Source organism: Lepidochelys kempii, chromosome 5, assembly GCF_965140285.1.
Source record: "Lepidochelys kempii isolate rLepKem1 chromosome 5, rLepKem1.hap1, whole genome shotgun sequence".
Taxonomy (NCBI): domain Eukaryota; kingdom Metazoa; phylum Chordata; order Testudines; family Cheloniidae; genus Lepidochelys; species Lepidochelys kempii.
Window position 1 is genome coordinate 125,552,754 of NC_136384.1, and position 7,095 is coordinate 125,559,848.

The window sequence follows — 7,095 nt, forward strand, 5'->3', positions numbered from 1 at the left end:
TTCATCAACCTGAGAATTGCACCCTGGCCAGCACTCCATGGAGCGACTGGTCTAGCCTGTTTTAGGAAAGGATCAGCTGTTTATCTCCAAGAATAACATTGTCAGATGCAGAAACTAAGTCATAAAGTTACACGGGATCCCAGTTCGATCGCTTCAGAGTCCGGAGCATGCACTGATCAGCCGGGGGGTTCAAAAGGAATTTCCCACCACTACAAAGGATTGTACAGTCCAGTAGGTACATTATGGGTTAGTTGTTTGTTCCTTCCTCTGAAATATCAGGGATAGGCCTGTTGGGGACACTGGGGCATGGCCACTAGGTAACTCGAGGGGATGGAAGACCACGAGTGTCGATGAAGCCCCCTCGCACTAGGCCCAGGTGTCCTTGGCCCCCCCTCCCGCCCAGAGGCACTTGCAGCAGCTCTGTGTACTAGGCCCAAGTGTCCTTGGCCCCCCCGCCTGGAGGCACACACAGCAGTTATGCTGAGGATCTGCAACAATATGTTGCAGAGTCAGACTGCCTGAAACTAAGCAAGGCCAAACAGGGCGGATATGGAAGAAAAATACTGAATAAAGCAGCTTTATGTATAGTTTAACAAATGATACAAAAAACAAGGGAACTAGCTGGTAACTGGATTGGCTGGCTGTATGGATACTTAGGGCAGCTTGCTATTGGATAAGTATGCTGAAGAAAGGATGTATAAAAGCCTGTGTAACTTCCTGCTTTGTGTGCAGGATTTGAGATTCTATTCTCCCTGTACCTTTTTGAAGCTTCAAATAAACTTTTCAGCTTCTCCACCCCATTGTGATTACTGGGTGAAGCACACCGGGTAGCGAACCAACCCCCTGCTGTTGTTTTGCCTCTCGGCACTGGGTGCCGGCAACAGGCCTGAGACAGGTTATCAGACCACTTCAGTGTTTCACACATTAAAGCTGACTTCCCTTGGGCGCTGCAAATAAGTCAAGAGGGAATGGGGAAAAATGTATTTCTTTATGGCATCCTCATTTTCAGTAGCACGCTGTGAAAGCTGGCCCAGCTTTCCTAACGCAACAACGATGGGTCAGCAGTTGGTACCTTGGCAGAACGCAGCAGGGATTTCTGAACCCTGTTTCCGGGGCAGTCCCGGGCAATGGCTCTGCGTGTGCGTTAACTTGCATTTATGGCGTCTCTGCTGATATGTGAGCAGAATGTGCTTCTTCAGCCGGAGTTTGACCCAGAACAGTCCCCTGGAACTCCAAATGATAGGAACTAACTGACTAACTTCTGCCCTGAGCAACCCCACTGTTTACAGAGCAGGAGCCAGGGGTACAAGGCAGGGTAGAATTTGCTTCTCCACAACTAGGTAATGAATTAATTCTGCTCTTAGCAGCAGCAACCTAATTCCAGAGGTGTCTTCAATGGCTTCCATGGAGTTACTCTGGATTCACACGGTTGTCAGCGAGGTCAGACTCGGTCCCTAACAAACCTATCTAACTAACCAGCAAACAAACAAGCAACAGTATGTTTTGCAGGCAGCCATTCCCCCAGGATGTAGGCCCTTAGTGAGAGAGGTCTGATTGGATCGCTGAGCTGCCGACTTACATCCTACACAACATGGCCCAGTGCAGAGCTGGCTATTTCACAGAGCATGTTGGCGCTGTCCTATTGATCTGCTGGCACCTCCAGAATCGCAGTCGGGAGCAGCATTTCAGTTGCCCTTAGTGAAAGCAGAACTCTGCTTGCCATCAATAAAGGGCAAAACAGCTGAAAGAAAATACATCTGGTTTGGGGAAGGGAGGGGGTGAAACCCCCCCAGCCTGCTTTCAGCCCAGAGCGGTTTGAAGACACCAAAATAGCATGCCTTGAAAGTCAGTGAGAAGAGGATGCTGCTGAGAGAAGAAGGAGCTCCCTGGGGATTTCTCAGCTAACAGGGCCAGCCCTAGGTAGATACCCTAATTGCGCAGCCATACTGTTGCAGGCCTTTGTTTTGTCAGCATTCGTCCCAGCATGCAGTGTAGATCATCCCCCTCTCGATGGCCTGACTCCCCCTACTTTGAACTGTGCAGTCCCAACCCCCTCCCAGGGGTTGAAATCTTCCCTCTCCTGTCTGCTCCCTGCTTGTGACACTATCACAGACATGACAAGGGCCGAGCCCTGCCCCTAGGGTGACCAGATGGCAAGTGTGAAAAATCAGGATGGGGGCGGGGGGGGGTAATAGGAGCCTGTATAAGAAAAAGACACAAAAATCGGGACTGTCCCTATAAAATCGGGACATCTGGTCACCCTGCCTGCCCCCCACCCCTTCCTTCCCATCTCCCTAATGAGCATCCTCCTCTTGCCAAGCAGTCCCAATCTGCCCGAGGCTCATTCACGCTTTCCTTTGCACAGGGCTCTGCAAAGCCCAGGCCTGGCATGTGAATGTCATTGCTCCTCAGTGCCTGGGAGTTGCAATGTGCTCAGCTCTGATAGCTGATATGGCGGGGCATGGAGACGTGGTATTCAGGGATGGAGACCTTCACAAATTCCAAGGGTTTGGTTTGACATATAAGAATGGCCATACTGGGTCAGACCAAAGGTGCCCCAGAGGGAATGAACAGAACAGGTAATCATCAAGTGATCCATCCCCTGTCGCTCATTCCCAGCTTCTGGCAAACAGAGGCTAGGGACACCATTCCTGCCCATCCTGGCTAATAGCCATCGATGGACCTATCTTCCATGAACTTATCGAGTTCTTTTTTTGAACCCTGTTATAATCTTGGCCTTCACAACATCCTCTGGCAAGGAGTTCCACAGATTGACTATGTGTTGTGTGAAAAAATACTTCCTTTTGTTTGTTTTAAACCTGCTGCCTATTAATTTCATTTGGTGACCCCCTAGTTCTTGTATTATGAGAAGGAGTAAATGATACTTCCTTATTTACTTTCTCCACAGCAGTCATGATTTTATAGACCTCTGTCATATCCCTCCCTTAACCGTCTCTTTTCCAAGCTGAAAAGTCCCAGTCTTATTAATCTCTCCTCATATGGAAGCTGTTCCGTATCCCTAATAGTTTTTGTTGCCCTTTTCTGAACCTTTTCCAATTCCAATATATCTTTTTTGAGATGGGGTGACCACATCTGCACGCAGTATTCAAGATGTGGGAGTACTATGGATTTATATAGAAGCAATATGATATTTTCTGTCTTATTTATCTATCTATCCCTTTCTTAATGATACCCAACATTCTGTTCGTTTTTTTGACTGCCACTGCACATTGAGTGGATGTTTTCAGAGAACTGTCCACAATGACTCCAGGGTCTCTTTCTTGAGTGGTAACAGCTAATTTAGACCCCATCATTTCATATGTATAGCTGGGATTATGTTTTCCAATGTTTGTTACTTTGCATTTATCAACATTGAATTTCCTCTGCCATTTTGCTGCCCAGTCACCCAGTTTGAGAGATCCTTTTGTAGCTCTTCACAGTCTCCTTGCGACTTAACTATCTTAAATAGTTTTGTATCATCTGCAAATTTTGCCACCTCACCTTTTACCCGTTTTTCCAGATTGTTTATGAATATGTTGAATAGAACTGGTACCAGTACAGACCCCTGGGGAACACCACTGTTTATCTCTCTCCATTTTGAAAACTGACCATTTATTCCTACCCTTTGTTTCCTATCTTTTAACCAGTTGCCAGTCCATGAGAGGACTTTCCCTCTTATCCCATGACTGCTTACTTTGCTTAAGAGCCTTTGGTGAGGGACCTTGTCAAAGGCTTTCTGAAAATCTAAGTACAATATATCCACTGGATCCCCCTTGTCCACATGCTTGTTGACCCCCTCAAAGAATTCTAATAGATTGTCGAGGCATGATTTACCATTCCAAAAAAACATGTTAACTCTTCCCCAACAAATTATGTTCATCTATGTGTCTGACAATATTGTTCTTTACTATAGTTTCAACCAGTTTGCCCATTACTGAAGTCAGGCTTACCGGCCTGTAATTGTCGGGATCACCTCTGGAGCCCTTTTAAAAATTGGCGTCACATTAGCTATCCTCCAGTCACTTGGTAAAGAAACTGATTTAAATGATAGGTTACAAACTACAGTTAGTAGTTCTGCAATTTCACATTTGAGTTCCTTTAGAACTCTTGGGTGAATGTCATCTGGCCCTGGTGACTTATTACTGTTTAGTTTATCAGTTTGTTCTAAAACCTCCCCATATGACCCCTCAATCTGGGACAGTTCCTCAGATTTGTCACCTAAAAAGAATGGCTCAGGTTTGGGAATCTCCCTCACATCCTCAGCCGTGAAAACCGATGCAAAGAATTAATTTAGTTTCTCCGCAATGGCCTTATCATCCTTGAGTGCTCCTTTAGCCTCTCAATCGTCCAGTGGCCCAACTGATTGTTTAGCAGACTTCCTGCTTCTGAGGTACTTAAACATTTTTTTGCTATTACTTTGCGAGTCTTTGGCTAGCTGTTCTTCAAATTTTTTTCTGGCCTTCCTAATTATATTTTTATACTTCATCTTCCAGCATTTATGCTCCTTTCTGTTTTCCTCACTAGGATTTAACTTCTACTTTTTAAAGGATGCCTTTTTGCCTTTCACTGCTTCTTTTACTTTGTTGTTTAGCCACGGTGGCACTTCTTTGGTTCTCTTACTGTGTTTTTAAATTTGCTCATATATAAGTATCCCCAGAATGAGATGTGTCTCTGAAGCTTAGCCAGCCTTATCCCACCCCTGAGCCATGTCCCCGGCAAACTTTCTGGCTCCCTTTGCTCCATCCCCCAGCACAGTTCAGACTCCCTCCTGTGTTGACCTGTCTTTCTGCTGCTAGTTCCTCCCTCTCTCTAGCCTCAACAAGCTCCTGACAGACACCTGGCCTTCCCACCATGACACGTCCTCATTGGGGCCCAGACAGTGGAAGAACTCAGTGAAGGTGCACCAAGACTAAGCTGTTGAGCATTTAATAAATCCACTGGACTTCTAGCTTTAGGCCAAGTGCGGTAGAAAGATGCATGTTGCTCTTCATCTGATAATGTTCTGGCTACCACAAACGAACAATAGGCTACCAAAAATGCTGGGAGGTTGGGTGAAACTTCACTGAAGCTGGTGGAAGTAACCGAGGCCCTTCGTTGAGAGTAAATGTAAGAAACAATGAAGCTACTTTATGGAACCAGGTTTCTGAAACAATAGGAGCCACCACCTAAACTAAAGCACAGGCACGTGGCAAGGCTTAAATAGAAGCTGAGCCATGTGGCCCAAGGGGTTTCCCCTAGAGACTGACATAGTGAATGCAGGGGTTGGGGCATTGGTTGGTGCAGGGGTGTGTGTGTGTGTGAGAGAGAGAGAGAGAGAGAGAGAGAAACAACCAACAGAAACGTACAGAAGGATCAAAGAAGCTCCAGACACAACCAGAGAAGCCCTGGTAGCAAGACCAAGAGAAAAAGCTAAGGGAGAGCTTTTGGGCTGAGTGCTGACTGAAAGAGACTCGTAACTGTGTCCTGCTGTTTGATTCTTGCTGTGTTCAGGGAAATGGGACGTTGTACATAAACAGGATTGCATCAAAAAAGCACCTGACTCCATCAGCAGTTTCTCCTCCTAATGGAAATAACCAACTAGACCCTGAAAACTAGCTAACCGGGGCTACTCAAATAAGTTGAGTTGAAAAGAGGTAACACCATACATGCACCAATTTACTACTAGATGTCTCCATTGCACCCATCCCAGCCACTCTTTGTGATGTGTCTACTGGAACTTGATGGAACGTTTTTGACAAAATGTAGCTGTTTCCATAAAGCTTTTGTCAGAGGCAGTGGGTGAGACTTATGCTTTACAGCTGTGGTTTTCAAACTTTTTTCTTTTGTGGACTCCTACAAAATTTCATATGGAGGTTTCAACCAGAAAATGGACACTTTGGCACCATTCCAAGTGGAGACCAACTTTCAAACCTCGAAAGTTGCTGCAAAAGAGAATTGTCATCCTCCTGCTATCTCTCGTGTCTAAATTTTTGGAATTAACATTTGATGTACTGATGGTGCGCAGACTGTGATGGATGCAAACCAGGCAGGTGAATAATACATTACGTTGTCAGCAGGCATGAAAACACAGGCGAATCAAAATCAGCCTGCCTTTGCCCAGAAAGAACCTACGAAGAGGGAATGCACCAATGAGTAATGAGCCAAATTCTGTGCTGATTTATACGCAGCTGAAGTTAACAGGAAGTCAGCAACTGTAAATCTGCACAGAATTAGCATTAGGTCACCTCAGACATGGCTGGACGTTTTAAATAATGAGCCACAAACTGGGACGCGAAGATAAAAAAATCCATCTTCTTTAGAAACTTTTCACTGTTTCAGGCTGATCTGGGGTTAGGTTGCTGGCCTAGAAGCTGGAAGACCTAGGAGCAAGTCTCTGCTGTGGGGAGGCTTTGGATCAGGCACTTAGGATCTCCGGGTCTCAATTCTCTATTTGTTCAATGGGGATAACGGCACTGCCCTGCCCCGCAGGGGTGCTGTGTGGTTAAATCATTACAGATTGCGAGGTGCTCAGAGACTACAATGATAGGAGCTGGATAAGTCCCTTAAACAGATAGTATTTCTCGCTCCAAATATTCCAGGAGCTCCTTTTGGGTCAGGCTTTTCAATGACCGCTTTCCTTGAATGAGCAGTTCTGTTGACGTCCAGGGAGATTCCTCTGGGTTAGCAAAACAGGCAAGAGCTTGGGATTTCCAATAGAACCTAAGGAAGTGAGGCAGCCAATCGGGTTTGGGCACTTAACTGCTTTGAACGTTCCAAGCTATACCTCTTAAGGTAGGTCTCCATTTATGGTGGTGTGTAGAGGACACACACTGCATGCCCAGCTAGCACGGGTATAAACAGCAGTGTAGATGGTGAAGCACTGTGTAGGTGAGTACAGATACGCCAGAAGAACCCTAGGGTTTTGGCCAAAAGAGTTAGGGGACTTGTAAGGAACCTGAATCTCCCCACATGAGTGGTAGATTATTGAGATAACAGCCCATCAAAGGGTTTATCCTACTTGTGGACTGGTCAACAGTGGAACACATCCCGTTCCCTTACTCAGGTGAGTAGCCCCAGTGAAGACAGAGTGATCACTTGCACAAGGAAGGAGAAGCA